Below are 17,991 nucleotides of genomic sequence, written 5' to 3' on the forward strand. Positions count from 1 at the left end.
GAGCTGTGATGCTCTGGGCTTGTTTCTCTTTGATGTTCCATTAAGGTGAAAAAAGGTTGGATTTTTCAACAGGATGAAACCAAAAGTTCACGAGACACAAAGAAATCCACCTTCTTCCATGACTGTAAAGAGCTAAAAAGATTAGAGCAAAATTACATTATTTTGAATTTGTCTATTTGTTAATTACATCTTATTTTGTTCTTTTTTATGTTATTTTACGTGAACTTTTATTCCTCATGTTCTTAGTAAGATTGTTGTATGTTTTTTCAGTATTTTATGTGTGTATTTGTAGTTAGTTTGTATTGATTCATTTCTGTATGTGCAGTTATTCTTTGTATTTTTGTTGTTATATTGTGTCTATTTGTCAATATCTCTTTACTTTTTGGTGTTTTAGTGGTAAATTTGGATCAAATTGTAGCTGGAAAAAACTCAGAGCCCCCTGCACTGAACCCCAAAGAAAACCCTCTGGTTATTCCACCAAATATTGATTTATAATTTCTTCCTGAGTTAAAACATTAGTACTGTTATTTCTAAATTAGTATGAACTTGTTTTCTTTGCATTATTTGAGGTCTGAAAGCACTGGGTCTTTTTGATTTTTTGACAATTTCTCATTTTCTGCAAATAAAAAAAAAGATTTTGATGGGAAATTTTGAGACGTCGTTAAAAGTTCATAGAATAAAAGAACAATGTTCATTTTACTCAAACATTTACCCATAAAGAGTAAAACCAGAGAACTGATCATTTTAAGTGGTCTCTTAATTTTTTCCAGAGCTGTATATAGTTTTGTTTTCATTTTACCTGTTTCATGTCTGTTTATTTTCATTCCCATTTAAAGATTTGTTTTGCTGCACGTTGCATTTCTGTATTTTTGAGTAGGATTTTCCCTCTTACATGTTTTATCTTGTGATGTACAAATGACTCACTTGCTTAGGTGGTGGAAGATTTTATTGCAAGACTTAAAACTTACATTTCACAAAAAACAAAGATTCGTGCATATATTTTAGAAGGTATTCCAGTCCACCACCTTTAGATACCATTAAGGGGATACCAGTCCTGATGATCCTCTCCCAGTTATGTGCTCTGGTTCTGTCCTGTTTGGTGGATGAGCCAAACCACTCAGTGATGGATGTGCACAGGAAAAAGAAGTCCAGCAGCTCCTTCTGTAGGTTGAACTTCTTGTACCGGTCTCTGCAGGGATTTCTTCTGAATAGTGTCAATGTGTGAGGACCACAGGAACCAGAAAAAATCCTCAGAGTTGTTTAGGATGAGAAAGCAGCGTGGATGTTCTCTGAACTCAGCCGTCATCTCCACCATCTTAACCTATCAGTAGACAGTAAATATTAATAGTAAAAGAACTGACAAAATTATTGGCACGACGTTGCCTGATGTAATATAAAAATTTTAAAGCGTGTTTGTAGAGCACATTTTCAGCTACAAGGCAATTCAAATTGCTTTTTCTAATTAAAAGGAAAATAAAGCAACAAGCAAAAACATTAAAGTAAAGGAAAACAATAATTGTTATTAACCAAAGGCAAGTATAAAGAAATTACATTTTAGCCTTGATTTAATGAACCTCAGTGTTTCAGCAGTTTTACAGTTTTATGGAAGTTTGTTTCAGATTAAAAGAAAATAACTACATGCTGCTTCTCCATGTTTGGTTCTAGTTCAGGGGTTGGCGAATAGACCAGAACTAGAAAACTTGAGAAAGTTTCTTACTGTATTTTGGTCATTAGCCACTCAGCGACTTATAAACCAACAAAAGTATTTTAAAGTCTCTGAGATGTGCTCTGTTTTTGGTAGCTTTAGTGAGAATTCAAGCTCATTCTGGATCAGTCTGATTGGCTCTTTAGGCGGATCTGTGACGACACTGTTGCAATAATCAATGCGACCAAAGATAAACACATGGAGAGGTTTCTCTAGAGCTAACTTGGACATTAGTCCTTTAATCCTAGAACTGTTCTTCAGGTGATAGAAGGCCGACTTTGTGATTTTGTTTACATGTTTCTGGAGGCTCAAAGTCCATCACTCAGATTTCGAACCCGATCAGTTGCTTGATCATCGGAGTGAAAGACATTCTCCAGGCCCCTTATTATCCACGGCATGGCGAATCTGAGCTCCTTCCATCTGGAAAAAGATTCAGACCACCTAAGCAAGGACCAACACGTGGAAAAACAGTTCTATTACTGAGGCCATTATTCAGATAAGTCTAAAATGTGATTGGGCTTTCTTGTTTTAGTTTGATTGATATTTTTGTTCATGCTTGAGCTTTTTTTTTTTTTTTTCATCTGGCTACAAGGACAATACAGGGACAAGTGATACTGACATACAACTTGTTGGTACATTTTTTTAAGCGTTCACAGTCGTTTTCTTGTTCCTTTTTACAACTGATCATTAATGTTGTTGTTAGTCATCTGACACATTTTGGCTTAAATAATGTTACACTTCATTGCTCATGTTAATTATCAGATATTTTCCAGGTCTTTGTAGTTATTAAAAGAACGTGCATAACTGTAGGATTGTTTTGCGTCACTCTGTTCATTTGTGGCTTTCAGTAAGTCTAAGACTTTCCTGTAAAACATTAAAGCAGTGGGGTTTGTTTTTTTTATGGTCTTCAAAGTTTATCTTGGAAGTTAGAATACAAAGAAGTTAGTCATGGTTTTAAGGTTTTGTGCAAATTTTCATTTCTTTGCTGTTAAGTTTTCAAGAGAAAACTGTTGGAGAGGATTCCACGAATGACGTTGAAGATTGCAGGCCAGAGCTCAGCTGAGGTGGCCTTAAGCCCAAAAACCAGAGGCATGGAGCTATTCCTGTCCAAAGTTAGTAATGAAATGCATATTTGTGTGCACAGCAGAGATAGAGAAAGCCCTTCATGTTCCCTTCATCCAAGAGTCTCCTCCTCTGTGAGCCAACACAGCCAGCCATTCACTGTCCGTCACACTGGTGCACATGATCCTCACAACCACAGCCATCATAATCAGCCTATTAACAAACATGGTGGCAGATTATAGTGGGACTTCATCTCGTGGCTGTGACTGTGCACGAAGACAATAATTGATTTATTCAGTTTAAATAAAGAACGGTCCTTCATGAGGTCAACAGCGTCGTTCCCCTGCAGGCATTACTGAGGACAGGATCTTTTACTACGCGTTGATTCATAAAATTCTGCGTCGTAGCTGACCTTTTTTTTTTTCCTGCTGCATCTGATCTGTTGATAGCAAAAAGAGGAACTGCGCATTAATTTTGCGTGCTGTGATGTTTGCACTCTGTGAACCCAGCCTCCTCTGAGCCTGAGCTGTCATTTGTGGATGTGCATGATTCTATGCTGCTTTGCCACAACTATACTCAGCCCATACAACAAAAGCTAGATCAGACATAAACGCCACCAGGCTGAAAATTACAAGCTTCCAGTTGTGGTTTCTCCATGTGTGTGTGCGAGAGAAAAGACGTCACGAGGGACAGAGCAGCTGCCTCTCTGTGTCCTCATTGTCTCCACTGAGACTCCACAAATCCAGTGAACCGCCATTATCCAGTTAAATGGACATAATAAGGCTGCTGGAAGCATTATTAGATCAGGAAGTCCTGTGATGTCATGTTTAAGTGCAAGGAAAATCTCTGACCTAAATCTAAAAGTGTTTCTCAACTTCTTTCTCTGAAAAGGTCACCTGACACCAAGAGTTCAAAAGTTTTTTTTTTTTTTTGGCAGGCTTCTTAAGCTGTCGTTGCTTTTTCCTACCTGAAAGAGATTTTCCCCAAAACACTTTTGAACAATGTTCATAACCAGTATATATTTTTAAATGTTTAATAAGAGAAATATCTAAAAATGTTCTTGTTAAAGTAAAATCCTCACAATCAGTCAATCATTCTGCAACCAACCAATTGACCGACCAACCGACCGACCAACCAACAAAACAACTGACCAGTCAACCAATCAATTTTCTGGTCAACCAACTAACCAACATTCTGGTCAGCAAGCCAACTAAGCAACCAACCACTAACTAACCAACCAACTGGCCAATCTTCTGGTCAACCAACCGATCTTAAGTTAATTAGTAACCAATTAAGTTTAATTGGTAATTGATGGCATCCTGATTCCCAGAGTTATGAATACCTAACAAGGTCTTTCTTTATGATGTGATAGAAAAGAGAACTGATGTTATAAGTAAAGCAGGTTGTTTTAGTTAATTTATATTCTAGAGCCAAGAAAAATGAAGAGGTGGAGCTGCACCAGTGATGTTTAATTAACATTTCCTCCGGCTCTTAGAGTTGAATCTTTGTCCATCTGTGGATCCCATTAGTTGGAAAGTCATAAACCAGGTCAATCGGATGTGATTTAGGGAACTTTGAGGTTTCAAACTATCCAAACAGATGTCACTGTGTTTTATTACTCCCTTTGAATGCCAGATAGTATATTTGCACTGTTATACCTTCATTTGTTTGAAAGAAATGTTTGCCAAATACATAAAAATCAGCATACATGGATCCTTAAATTAAGACGCCTACCTTTTGGCTCTGCTCCTACCTCACCAAGACAGACCACATCTATCCACCTCCAGCTCCATCCTATCTCTACTCATGCTTAAGACATCAGGAACATAAACTCCAACTTTAAATTGACTTGCTAGGGCAAAGGGAGACGTCTACTTTTGTCCAATTCAGAACTAAGACCTCATAAATCACTTGAGCACACTTTGAAATTCAGAGCTTTAAGATCCCAACAGAAGCACACAAGCTACAGAAAAGCCAAATAAAGACGATCAAGAGGTACTGAAGTGTTGAAGTTGTAAATACATTTTGTCTAATAGGCATTTATCCTCCAACTCCTAATGTAACAGATTGTCCACTATTAGTCACACTGATAAATAATCTGTTTAACTGTATCCTTCTGAAACTAATCAACTGTGATAGGTTCCTTCCTGTCAAATGGGAGTTGTTCCTTTCCACTGTTTCCACATGCTTGCTAATGTTTGACGGATTAGCAAGCCGTCAACAACTGAATTGGACTGCACTGTACTTTAAATAGGACAGAACTGTACTGTGTTTAACTGAATTTGAGCTCATCTATACGATTGCATTCTGCTGGACCGAGAATTAGATTGGCTTGTCTTATAAAGCAGATCTAATTCTGATCAAAACCACTGTATGGTGAGATAATGAGCTCATAGTATAGTAATAAATTTCCACTCTAGTGTTGCACTGTTGAAGTTCAGATTACGGCATCAGAACCTGACATGCATGTTGAATGCCAGCTGAATTTGAATCTATCTATATGATTGTATTCTGCTGGACTGAATTAGATCTACTTGTCTTACAAAACAGTGTTTATGTCTCTTAATCAATACAAATATCTGCATATCGCTGTCTGTCTCTAACTATCTGCTGCTTAACATTTAAAGATTGTTGCAAGCTGCTCCACTATGTAAATATTGTGACTGTGGGGCAGTGAATGGAAATACTAGGTTTGTATTAGCTGTAATATAAGTGGACAGTTTGTAGTCAGGGTGATCTCACTGAAACTAAAACCGCCACCATCCCTGCTTAATGATTAAAACCACTGTATGGTGAGATAATGAGCTCATAGTATAGTAATGCATTTCCACTCTAGTGTTGCACTGTTTGGGTTGTTTACGCCTTTAAATACCAGAACCAGGGTTCAGATTGCAGCTTCTTGCATGTTGTCCAACTGGCCCAGTCTTAAACACATTGGTGGTCGTCTGCCAGGTAAACTTTGCCAAGGCAAACTTTTAAAAGCCTTGATCATTTACTGACATAGTTGGTTTCATATCTGCAGTTGTGATGAGTGATTTCTGAAGTCAGGACGCAGAGATGCATATGAAATTTATTTAATCTTCTAAAGTTGGTACAAAACTTTGAACTTTTCTCCACTTGCACATTTTACAACCACAAACTTGAATATGTTTTATTTGGATTTTATGTGGAAGAAACCAGTGTGCAATTCTGAAGTGAAAGAAGAGCTTGTTAAAATTGCTTACAAATGAAAGGAGAGACTTTTGTGTATTTGTGTTCAGCCTCCCTGCATCAAAACATTGTAAAATCGTCTTCTGGTGTAATTACAGCTGCGCGTCTTTTGCGGGCTGAAACCATTGTGTTTTCGCAAAGCAGCTCAAGATCAGATGGTTCGAGTATTGCGTAACATTCTCAATTCAATTTACATCAAGGATATTTGAACACATGAATGTGTTTTGATCAAAACCCATTGCATTATTGCTTTTGTCTGCATGTTTAGGATTGCGCATGATGTTCCCACCACCGTGCTTCAAGGTGATGTGGAGTTCATGTAGGTGTGGTTGGGTTCGCCAAACAGTGTGCGGGCTGTGGGTGTGTGTGGACATGTTCCTCCTACCTTCTCTCTCTCTCTCTCCTGGGTGTGACAGCCGGATTAGTTGCAGCTGGAGCTCATCAGCCAGCAATCAGGAGGAGTATTTAGAGGGGCGGTTTTCCTGAGGCAGACCACAGATGATTCACTCGCTTCAAGTAGTAATCGGGCCTGAAGTAAACACTTGTTTTTCCACTTTCGCCTAATACTTACTTGCAGTCAATTTTTATGGATTCCTCCATAAGTCTTACTGCCACTCATCAGGCCTTTCCTGGAAAGAAACAAAGGGAAACAATCATCTCTGTCTTAATTTGTTTGCTAATTAAATTTTTTGTTTCCCCGTCAGTTGCTGTCTTTTTGCCACTCTCCCATAAAGGCCAGACTTGTGGGAAGAATGAAATTTTTTTTGTCTGGTCAACAGATTCTGCAGCTTATCCAGAGTTGGGTTTATTACAATTGGACTCTAGATACAAACTATTCTTTCACTGGATGTAAAAGAATATTAAACTAAACAGAGGTTGCCACCATATTGTAATATCTGCATTGACTCATAGTTCTTTAGCTGTAGTGCAGTTAGAGTAAGTCTACCAAACTTGCAAGCTGAAGCAAAAAGGAAACTGCTGTGTTATTTTAGGGCCACACGGCAAAGAATATGATCTACATTCTTTGAAGACAAGCACTGTTCCTAGAAGTGTCAGTGAGACAACAAACATAGCAAGGACTGAGGTAAAATTAAAAGGCTCAATGCATGAGGCATTTACACAAGATACGATAGCGTTCAAGCTGCAGAGTAGTGGTTTACCGCATCAAAATGAGACTGAGCAGCTTTACTTTCTTCTTAAAATCCTGTGAAGCAACTTCCTATGCTGTTGTGCAATTTAAATGTTAAACCATATGCCTTGTCTGAGACTTTCAGCAAGAGAAACGGGCTGTAATCCGTGCGTGTTTTGTCTTTCTGTTTTCACATTCCACGAGGTGTGAAGTCCGTGTCAGGAAAATCAGCACAGATGTTAGTTTGCTTAACCCGGCATTTACACACTCTCACCGTCTGACCCATTCCCAGAAAGAAAACCCCAGGAGGGCACCCATATGACAAACCCACGTTGGACCAGCGTCAAGCTGAAAACAGGCAAATTCAGGGGAAGAAAAAAAAATCATGCACTCTTTGCAACCTGATCCCCCGTCGTTCGCCTTTCTCATGGCCCTGTCTGAATGCCAGCATCTGTGTAAACGCTAAGGTAATTCACTCCCCGCTGTGAGCGTGGAGGTAGTGTAAACCACTTTTCATTGCACACATCCTCTTAGATCAGCCCTGACTTCTTCCAATTGTGTCAAGACATACCATCAGCGTAGCACTGCATAATTCAGATTAACACTTTTCAGAAGAGCGAGAATGTTTCCCTTAAAGTAGAGAAATAGAAACAGAAAATGAGCCCAGGTTAGCAAGCTGTTATAGTTTGATATTTCCCCTCTTTGACTGCTCTGCAGATAAGGGTCAGCCCCAGAAACACTGTCTGAATCTAAATGACACCCTATAAAAGCGGCGCTACCTTTCACAACAAAAAAGATATGCATACACACAGCGACAACTTCCCCTAACAATGACTCAGACTGAAGATGCTGAACAGAATAGATTAAGTAAAACTGAAAAATTTCAATACCTAAATGATACGTTTTCCACAGTCATCAACGGCCTCTTGGTTTTATTTCACTAGAATCAATAAATTTCTTACTATGTTACTGCTGCAGCTGCTGGGTGACAAAGGGAAATGACTTTATAACTACTGAACCATGAAAGTTTAACTCTTTCACGATAAAACAAGAACACATGTGGGAGTTCTTACGAACACCTTGAACCATGAACAAATCAACTAATCTGTAAAAAGTGAATGTATCATACGTTGGAGAAACTACAGACAATCAGAAGAAAGTTTTCGAGGAAATTAAGTGACAGTTTGGTAGCTGCTAACGTTAAAAGACATCATAAGTCAACTTGCATGAATGACTGAAGGGTTAGCATTTGGATCTACAATATGGTGTTATACCCAAAGTATTATTCGGTCATCCTTTGTCTTAAAAATCAAAGTTCCTCAAAGAATGAGCTCCTTTCAATACCAAAGTGGAAGTTTCTGCAGCTCTATTTGAGGTGTTATAAAAACTGGTCGAGTAGATTTTTCACACAGTTGCCCTTCTGGCGACAAGAAAATAGTCCTGATGACCTCAAAAAGCAACTAATCACACCCAACAGATAAGAAACATTGAGTTATTTTACTATTTTTAAGGCTTTGGAAGAGAACCAATATCCACAAATAGACTTACATGGAGTAGTGAACCTTTCCAGGAGTAGTAGGTCTACCAAAATCACTCCAGAGTACAGCAGCTACGCATAGAGGAAGTAACAAAATAACCTAGATAACTATAGCACTGCAGACTTCACTTAACCCAGGTAAGTTTGGTTCTCACGATTCAACAATAAGAAGGATGAAATGGTATAAACGGAGAAATTTAAGGCCAAAACCAATGAGGACAAAAAGCACAAAGGTCCACCATGTTTAGGACTGACAACATGGTGGTGATGTCCTGCTAAATCATGACCTGGACCATTTACCATTAGTAGCAGAACCATGAATCCTGCTCTCTACCAGAAAACCCTGCTGGAGAAAGTCCAGCCATCAGTCTGTGACATTAATGCTGCCAGATAAAGATCCAAAGCACACAAGCAAGCACTCTTCTGAATACCTCAAACAAAACAAAAAATGGCACAACAAAAAACACATCAATGATGTCCTAGTCAAAGAGAACAAATCAAAGTTTCTTCACAGTGATGTAAAATACTCATTGGTAGTTATTCCAACTAGTTTGAAATAACTGAGACCACAGCAGAGACGTATGGTCATAAAGCACGGCACTATGTTTGGTGCAACACACCATACCAAGCGTCAAGCTGTGTGGTGGAGGTGTGAAAACTCTGGTTTATTTTTAATTCACAGCTTCACCAAACTTGGACAAGTACTGATGGGCCTAAATTTCACAACACTGACTAAGACTTCAGCATAGAAACAGAAAATCTGTGAAAGAAATTGAGCTCCTCTGACTTCCCATAGTGCTAAGCAGAAAAAAACAATCAGAGCATGGAGGAGAGTGTTAGCTCTGCCAATCAGACTTGTGTATGAGCTGCTCATTCCTCTTCCCTTCATCCCTCCTACGTTACAGCTTCTTCCTGATAGCAGAGCTTGTCCTGAATGCTCATGCTAGTTAGCATAGCCACCGATGACAGCGGAAAAACAGATTTCCTTGGGACAATTAATTATTTCTGTGCCATTAGCAAATATAGCTGCACATACATGAGTTGATTGACAGCACTAAGACACTCCTCCTGGCTCTGACTGGTTGTTTCTGACCATTTCTTCAGATGGTAACAGTAGCTCAGGAAGGAGGTTTAACATCGCAACATGGTGACAAGCTTTAACTATGTCGTAAAAATATATATTCTTAATTAAAAATCACCTCCTGCAGCCTTAACGTCTGTACACTGACCGAAGTTAAATTCCTTGTTTATGCCCACAACCTTGGCTGATAAAGCTGATTGTTATTCTGATCCTGTGATGCCCAAACTCTGAGGAAGCTTTCTGAAATCTTACTGAGTATTTGCCATGAAGAACTTCAGCAGCACCGTGACCCCTTTTGCCTCGACAGCAAAAGGTTCAAGGCAAGCAGCAATATATTTTAGTGACTATAAATGATCCAGGAGGATATTTGGAGGTAGAGGCTGATACCTGAAAGCCACTTAAGACAGAACGCAGCGACCCACATTAAAAACGACTGGGATTGTGCTTACAGATGAAATCTAATCCTAATTCCTTCATAGTTTAAAGGCTCAGTAGAAGAGGGTGTACCAGTCTATATTTCAGTTTCCTTGAATGAGCAGGGAGGAGTAACTGAGCCTTTTAATATAACCCCATCAGAGTTCATCCAGAATGACAGCTCAGGAGACAGAAGCTTGGTGTGTATCTGCAGGGTGTTTACTCTAACCATTAGGCTCACTTTCAGGCGTATAATAACACTTTCTTTGATTAAATGTCTGCTAATTTTATAGCCTTTTCGCCTATGCTTAGTGGTAATTTAAAATAAAAGCACCCTGTGATGGAGAACGATGGAGCATGATTTCTGGAAAGCGCTTTCCCAAGATGTGAGGAGGGGAAAAAAAAAATCAGGAAGTAGCTGTTTGGGCGAGTGTTCGGCTTTTTCAGCGCAGTCTTGCACAAGCGTCCTGGGAACGCAGAGGTAACGGCTCACCTGCAACAAGTCGGGACTCCTTTTAATCTGCAGTTTCTTTGCTTCGGGGAGTTATGACAGCTCACATGTGACTGAAAAAAAAAAAAAAAACGAAGATGGATGAGATACAATGTACTGAACTGTAGTAGCTCGTGATGAGATAAGATTTCGTCACAGACAAAAATAAAAGGACACACGTGCGTATGTTCACACACGTGTGCACATGGGTGTCGTGAAGCAGATCCTTTACATAAAGGGATTAAATGACCGACAGCCTGAGTAGTTATTTTAATTGAAGATTTGCTGATGGAGACACTTTAGAGGCTTACTGGACTTTTCTATTTTTACCCCCAACACACCCTTATGGACCTTTGGTAGTAAAAGTACTTAAAGCAAAGATGCATTAATGTCATTATAACCAATAAACTATAACTACTTTGGAGCCACTTAGAAAGCTTCAGTGGTGAGATTTCAATTAGCTGCATCTGATCCTGTATTTCTGCACACAAAACCTCAAAATCGACATTGTAAGAGAAGGGTTAGTTGAATGCATGATCACCATTTTAGGGGAGTGCAACAGGAACTGCAAAGTGCATGCATTGCTCAGTGCATTTTGCAATCTCAGAATGTGCCGCTGGCTTCGGTTGAGGGTTGACAGAACAAATTTGTGAATGAAGTTCCCGCCATGTATGGTTGTTAGGACAAGAGGAACAAGGAAACTGAGTGTTTCCTCTCTTTGGTTTCAGCTGTTGAAATTTCTTGTCAATGAGCTTCGCAATGGCTGAAAGCTAAGTTTACTACACTGTCTGCGTTTATAGATATCCTGCTTCGGCAACAAGCTGAGATCAAGGATATCAAAAATATACAAGCCTCTGCAGTGCAGCAGCAACACATATTAGGCAGTAACCATAGTTTCATGTAAACTGTCCAAACCTCTAATAGTTCCTGTTTCTATGTGACTCACGCCCGTTGTTTCTCGGCTTCAGAAACCTCTCTGAATAACAGTCTACACTCTAATAACATGAAAGTCTCCGCTTACTTTTATCACAACTGTCATCCACCACTGTGTTCTAAAGCTAAGAGGAATGGTGGCAGCAGCAGCAGCCTCAGGCAATGACTCAGTTTCAGGTCCACTGCAGACTCACCGCTTTATATCCCCAGCATTTAATATATGCAACCAGTTGAGTCAGAAAGCAACTTTCCCTCTTGGTGTACAGTAAAATCACGAGCTCTGACAGATTAAAACCACGAAGGATGTTTCAGAAGCCATCTCACTATAGCTATTATTTTACTTTCCTAAAAAATAGCTAAGTAAAATAAAATATAAATATATATATATATATATATATATTTTTTTTTTTTCAAGGTATTAAACCTGGCAAAGTGCAAATACAACTTTGACAAAGTTGAGTCATCCTTACACAAAAGGACATTTTTGGCATTTAAAACAAGCCAAGAAGGAAAACTACAGAGACAAACAACTTTTTCCATCCATCCATCCATCCATCCATCCATCCATCCATCCATCCATCCATCCATCCATCCATCCATCCATCCATCCATCCATCCATCCATCCAATTTTTGCTGTAAAGCAACACTGCTAACTACATATACATGTATACAATAATAATAATAATAATAATAATAAATATAATTCCAATCCGCATAAGTAGTCTAATTAATAAAAATAAAATAATTTACTAAATTATTATATATTTAATAAAATCAAACCTCTACTTATAAGTAACAAAAAGCTAATAATTGCAAATCAATGAACCAGAAATATTCTAATCCCTTAACATGAAATTTTAATTATAATAAAAATTATAAATAAAAAGCATAATCAAAATGAATTAATTTGATCAAATCAAGCCCCTCCACAATATAAACAAACATATAAGTAAATAAAATCCAAATAATAAATCAATTAAGGAGTCAATAAGTTATTAAATGTTATTAAAATACATAAACCCTCAGTGGGAATGAATAATAACAGCATGTTGATTATTGCATGCAATGTAATAGTTTCTGCTATTTTACAACAAAACAAGCTCCTCTTCCTTTTTTGGCACAAACATCAGCTCACTGACATCATCACCATATCGGCAGCGTTCAAGAGACAATAAACCAAAACTCTGCTCCGGGGAACACCGTCTATGTTTTTCACATTTCAGTGGTCAGACTTGTTTCTTCTTCACATTTGCAGAAGAGAATGAGCTTAAACTCATGGTTCCCTGTCAATTCAGCCGTGATGCCTGAGTGACGCAGGTTTCATCGTCTGCAGCAGTCCGCGGTGATGAACCTCTGCTGCTGACTGCGTGCAGTCCAGAGTTGTGTGACCACACAGACTGCAGCCTGAATGAGGACAGCGCTAACAACAGGTTGCTACTATCCACATTTAGACAGTTTATAGCTTAGGAAGCACGAAGTGCATCAAGTATTGGTCAGAAACCACTAAAACATCTGCCTTTTTCTCTTTTGAATTGACACATTATTGCACACTTTAGGATGAAGTGTTAACTTTAAATCCACAGCGCGACTGACCGCCGAATAGCATAACTCCAAATATGTGGCTACAGAAAGCATATCCATCAATTATATGGCTATAAAACTTAAATCTTCAAACCTAAAGCCCAGCTGTCTGATGTGTCCTTATTAAACCTGCTGCTGGAAATACTCAGGCTTTAATGCTGCCGTTTTATGGAGAACAAACACCACAAAAATGCAGGAACGCAGCAGACAGGTCAGGGAGAAAGTCACGGAGAAGTTTATTGCAGGGATAGGTTAGAAAAACAACATGCAAAGCTTTTAGCATTTTGTGGAGCACTGCTCCATCCATCACCTGAAAATGTATTGTAAAAAACACATTCTTCCGTGTGAAAAATACATCAGATACATTTCTGATTCAGGTCGGGGTTGATGGGAAAACAAAGCAGCAGTATGTAATTTTTATAAAAATTTGTTTTTTTTGTGTGTTTTCTTTTTTACATATTTGTTAAAACTGTCACTGTGTCCTGACAGCATAATCTGGAACAAATAATCTGTGAAAAATAAAAAAATAAAAAAATCCAGCTACTCTACATCCTCCCTGTAGTCCTACTGCCATTAGCAAAAATACACTGTCAATCATGCTTATGTAAATGCTGCAGCTTTAGGAGGTTCAAACCCATTGTTTGTGGTTTTAATGAGCCAAAATGTGAAAAAGTTATTTTGCAAGGCTCTATGCATAGTAGGAAGCTGTAAGGAATACATTCCTGCAAATCCTGCTAGCTAATAAAAATAGCCACTAGATGCTGTTCAGTATATAAAATCCTGCAAAGTGTTTCCCAAAAGAATTGCAGAAGAAAATTGGCAGATAAAACAATATATTAGGCACTGGATCCAGCTCAGAAGCAACATACTTAGTGACAGAGAGCAAATCCTTTAGGCTCTGTCTGCATGTCAAAACAGACACAAATCCAAATACGGGTAAGTTGTTTCACGCTATATACTGTTGAAGATAAACAATATGCTGCAGATGTACTTAAATGCAACATACTTTTTGCATCTTCTGTGCATTACACAAAAGGTGCATCGATGCATTTCCAGCTGCATCAATAACAATTGATTAAAACTGTGAAATGCATGTTTGAATAGCAAGTGGAGAAAAAGCAAATTACATCACCCAGAAACTTTTTTCTCTTTGGTGTGTTCATGAGAAATAGCTTAATAAAAGCAGAAACAAAAAAAATCAAAAAAAAAAAAGAAGCAGGTGAGAAGTCTCACCTGATCTGAGCCCTGCAGGCAGCGGCTCTGACACGTGATGTGCAAACGAGGTTGAACGCCTCTCACCTCTTGGTGTTAAATGCAAACAATGCCACTGGTGGAGCCCAGCCAGCATGTGTGTGCATGTGTGTGTAGGCGTGTGTGCGTGTGCGTGTGTGTGTGGCGGGGTGGGGGTTTAAAAGCAAGCCGATAGCTGAATGGGAGAAAGCAGACCGCTGGCGCTGGTGAACAAACAGAGCAGTCACATCAAAAGGCCGAGGGCGTGAACACTAACGATGAAGTCAGACGTTTCCCTGAAGTAAAACACCCTGAATGATGACAATAAAGAAAGTTATTATCGTTTAGATGCATTCCTTTGAACTGATGCAGGCAGGAAATAAATGAGGGTGGAAAGTCTAGATAGCCAAGGTTACAGGGGTAATGTAATAGAGTAAGTAGTTATTTTGCTTGAAAAAACTTACTTTGTGAAAAGCGTCACAAATTGAGGATTAAATCAAATCTATTGGCAAATGCCATTGTCCTTTTCTTCACCCTGAGAGTCAAAACAAAAGCTAGAAAAATCCTTGGGGAACATAGCTAACGTTAAACTTTTCACAAGTTTGTTTTATCAGGCTGTAAAACAATGCAGTCAATTATCCATGTTTTGTCACTTCAAACGACAATGTTTCTTTATTGCTGTTTTTACAAGATATGATCCACTTTGTGTAAGCCTAAGAGTGAAATGGAAATAAAAAGGATACATGGTTTCACAAACATCACAAAAAAACAACAAAAAAAAAACCCAGAAAGTGGTATACATATGCATTCCGCCCCCTCAACTCAGTCAGCCCTAAATAAAATACAGTACTCAGAATGGGGCAATCTGCTTAGAGGGCAATGATTAGTCATGCGTTCCACAAATCTGAATTTCATGATAGAGTGGCAGCAACAAAGTTATTGTTGAAAGAAAACAAACAAGTCCTGTATGACGTTTTTTATGAAGGACACAAAGCAAACCTGTGGAAGAAAACGTCTTGGAGAACTCACCGCTCTGAACACAGTCACAGAAGGTGGTGGCAGCATCATGATGTGGGGATGCTTTTCTTCAGCAGGGATAGGCCAGTTCTGGAAGAAAGAAATGTTAGAATTTGCAAAAGATTTGAGACAACAGGACAACAACAATAAACAGCAAGAGTTAACGAATGGCCCAGTCAAAGTTCAGTCTAATCGAGAATTTATGTCTAGATGTGAACATTTCTTTCTTCAGCCAATATGATTGACTTCAGCTATGTTGCATAGAAGAATAGGTGAATATTTCCAATTAGACGTAAACAAGTTGACTTAGGTCATAACCAAGATATTTACATATGTCACAACTTTCCACAAACTTTTTAAGATTTACTAAGACATCTACTTAAGGGTGGTAAAGAAAAAGGTCAGGACCGAAATACATATGAACATTTCTTAAAAGGCATGTCAGTAAATACAACAGCATATTATCTGATGAGGTGTCACAGTGGTGGGAAAGTCAGCCAACCTTTAGCAGCCGTCTTTGTGCTCTGCTTACTGGGTGGACATCCCCAGTTCATTCATTACCTGCAGTCCTGCAGCAGCTATGCGTGGGCTGTGACGCCTGACAGCACATTCCTGTACAGCAGTGAAAAAAGAAAAAGGAGTGGGAGTTGACAGAGGTTTATTTTAATGAGCTTTGTGTTTGTTTAACCTCTTTCCTGCACCTCCAGATCCCAACATGAAAGCGAGCAGAAGTCAGAATCAAAAAGCCTGACCTGGCACAGTGTGTGTTCGCTTGAGTCTTCTCAGAACAGGCAAAAGTGCCCTGGGTGAGTGTTTTCCAAAAAAGCTCAAGCATGCAGAGGAGGGACCAAGGTACAAGAGAAAGGGTGATAAAAAGTGACATGGAGCAATATCCAGTCTAATGAGCTTTGCTTTGCCCAGCTGACCACATCTAAGAGTTTTTGGAGGCTAGCCAAAAAAAAAAAGGTTTTTAAAGTCTGTTAGATGGCTTACACCTGGTGTGCTGCCAGACCTGAAGAATACCAGACAGTCAAATGACCACAAACATACTAAAAAACAACTCCCATCTCTTTGATATAAACTGTGATCAAGAGAAAGTCACTGTAGCATAAGAACTTCATGCTAATAATTTATACAAAACAAGCTTGTCAAATAAAAAAAAAGTTAAAAATCGGCTTTTAAGAACTAGTAAATGTAAACGAGTTTACTTAATAATCTAAGCTAGGTCATGTTGCGTTTTCTTGTTCAGTACTTATGTTCACAAAGAACACTTCTTTTCGTCAGCTGTGTTCACTTAGGTTGAACTTCTTCGTTTTTAGAACAGTGCTGCCTACTCAAAAGAACTCGCTCTCATTGCCCCCAGTGGACAACAGCAGTACAACATGCACATACATAATAAACAGAAAGTGACAGGATACAGAACTTGCAGCTGTGCGTTTCAAAGTAAATTAGAAAACACGAACACATAACAACATAACTCAAAGACGAGTTAAGATGAGGACATATTCTAACAGGTCAGCTTACATTAATTTATCTAAGCTAATGTATCTTAGATAAGCTAAGTTAGCTTAGCATTAATATTCTTAATGATGCATCCAGCAATATAATATTTCAATTCAAATTGTTTCCCACTTTTTTATTTAAAAATATGTAATAAAATCTTACATGTTTTTGTTTGATTAGATAAATTAGCTTATATTAGCTATTGTGACCTAGCTTTAATTTGTGCACCATATAGCATAAAATATAAATCTAGTACAACTTCTAAAAAGTTTATGTTTTGAAGGTCAATTTTCAGCCTGTTTATCTGTAACTTGACTTTGATGTTCATCAGTTTTGTTTCTTATTAGTATTACTCAGGGGGATTTTTTCTTTTTGCTGAAAATTTTATCATGTTAGAGCTAAAACCAAAACAAGACAGGGTTTTCCCCAGTTTCAGTTGAATACTATTCATATCATTATGTGTTAAATTTCAGACCTATATGAATTACAGAAATTAAGTTAAAACTTCAATGACTCATGCTTAATTTACTTGAAAATGAAAATACCTTTAGTATATTTTAAGTTTAATAACAATTATTGACAACAGGTTTTAGCCATTGATAATCCCTTGTACACTTGTTGATGATAAAGGGGATGGTAGTGGATAATTTAACAATAAAGTTTTGATTTTAATTGTCTCAACTTGCAGTTTTAAGGCAGTAAATCAGTTTAAGGAGCCGGATTCTTCTGTAGGTTTACAGGGAAGAGCAGAATTTATTGACACAATTGATTTCTGAGATTAGTCATTTTTTCTCTGCATAATGCAATTTGTAGTTTTGTCTCACTGCATAATGCAATTTGTAGTTTTGACACTTCAGCATGCATTCTTCTAATTTTTACTAGTGGGAAATAGTTCTTTAATTCACTGAATTGTCCTTATGCAACTTAAAACTCATTAACAGTTCATATTTTTAAGCTGGTGTCTATTAACCTAAGAAAACCTCCATCCATCCATTTTCTTTCACCCTTGTCCCTCAGTGGGGTCGGGAGGGTTGCTGGTGCCCATCTCCAGCTAGCGTGCCGAGCGAGAGGCGGGGTCACCCTGGACAGGTCGCCAGT

General features: G+C 38.4%; 1 long non-coding RNA gene across 4 annotated transcripts; it reads right to left on the reverse strand.

Moving 5' to 3' along the window:
- Window positions 1–928: 928 nt before the first annotated feature.
- LOC103456841 (uncharacterized) lies at window positions 929–17,945 on the reverse strand. 4 transcript variants are annotated; one of them, XR_532337.2, is made up of 6 exons: window positions 15,952–17,945; window positions 15,403–15,480; window positions 10,632–10,702; window positions 6,549–6,606; window positions 6,363–6,459; window positions 929–1,321 (listed from the first exon to the last, which is right to left on the reverse strand). It is a non-coding gene; the product is annotated as an uncharacterized LOC103456841 (long non-coding RNA). The 4 variants fall into 4 exon arrangements; XR_532336.2 differs by having other exon boundaries at window positions 15,893–17,945; XR_001776053.1 differs by adding an exon at window positions 14,377–14,684 and having other exon boundaries at window positions 15,403–17,945.
- Window positions 17,946–17,991: the final 46 nt, after the last annotated feature.

This window comes from Poecilia reticulata, linkage group LG20, assembly GCF_000633615.1.
Source record: "Poecilia reticulata strain Guanapo linkage group LG20, Guppy_female_1.0+MT, whole genome shotgun sequence".
Classification (NCBI taxonomy): Eukaryota; Metazoa; Chordata; class Actinopteri; order Cyprinodontiformes; family Poeciliidae; genus Poecilia; species Poecilia reticulata.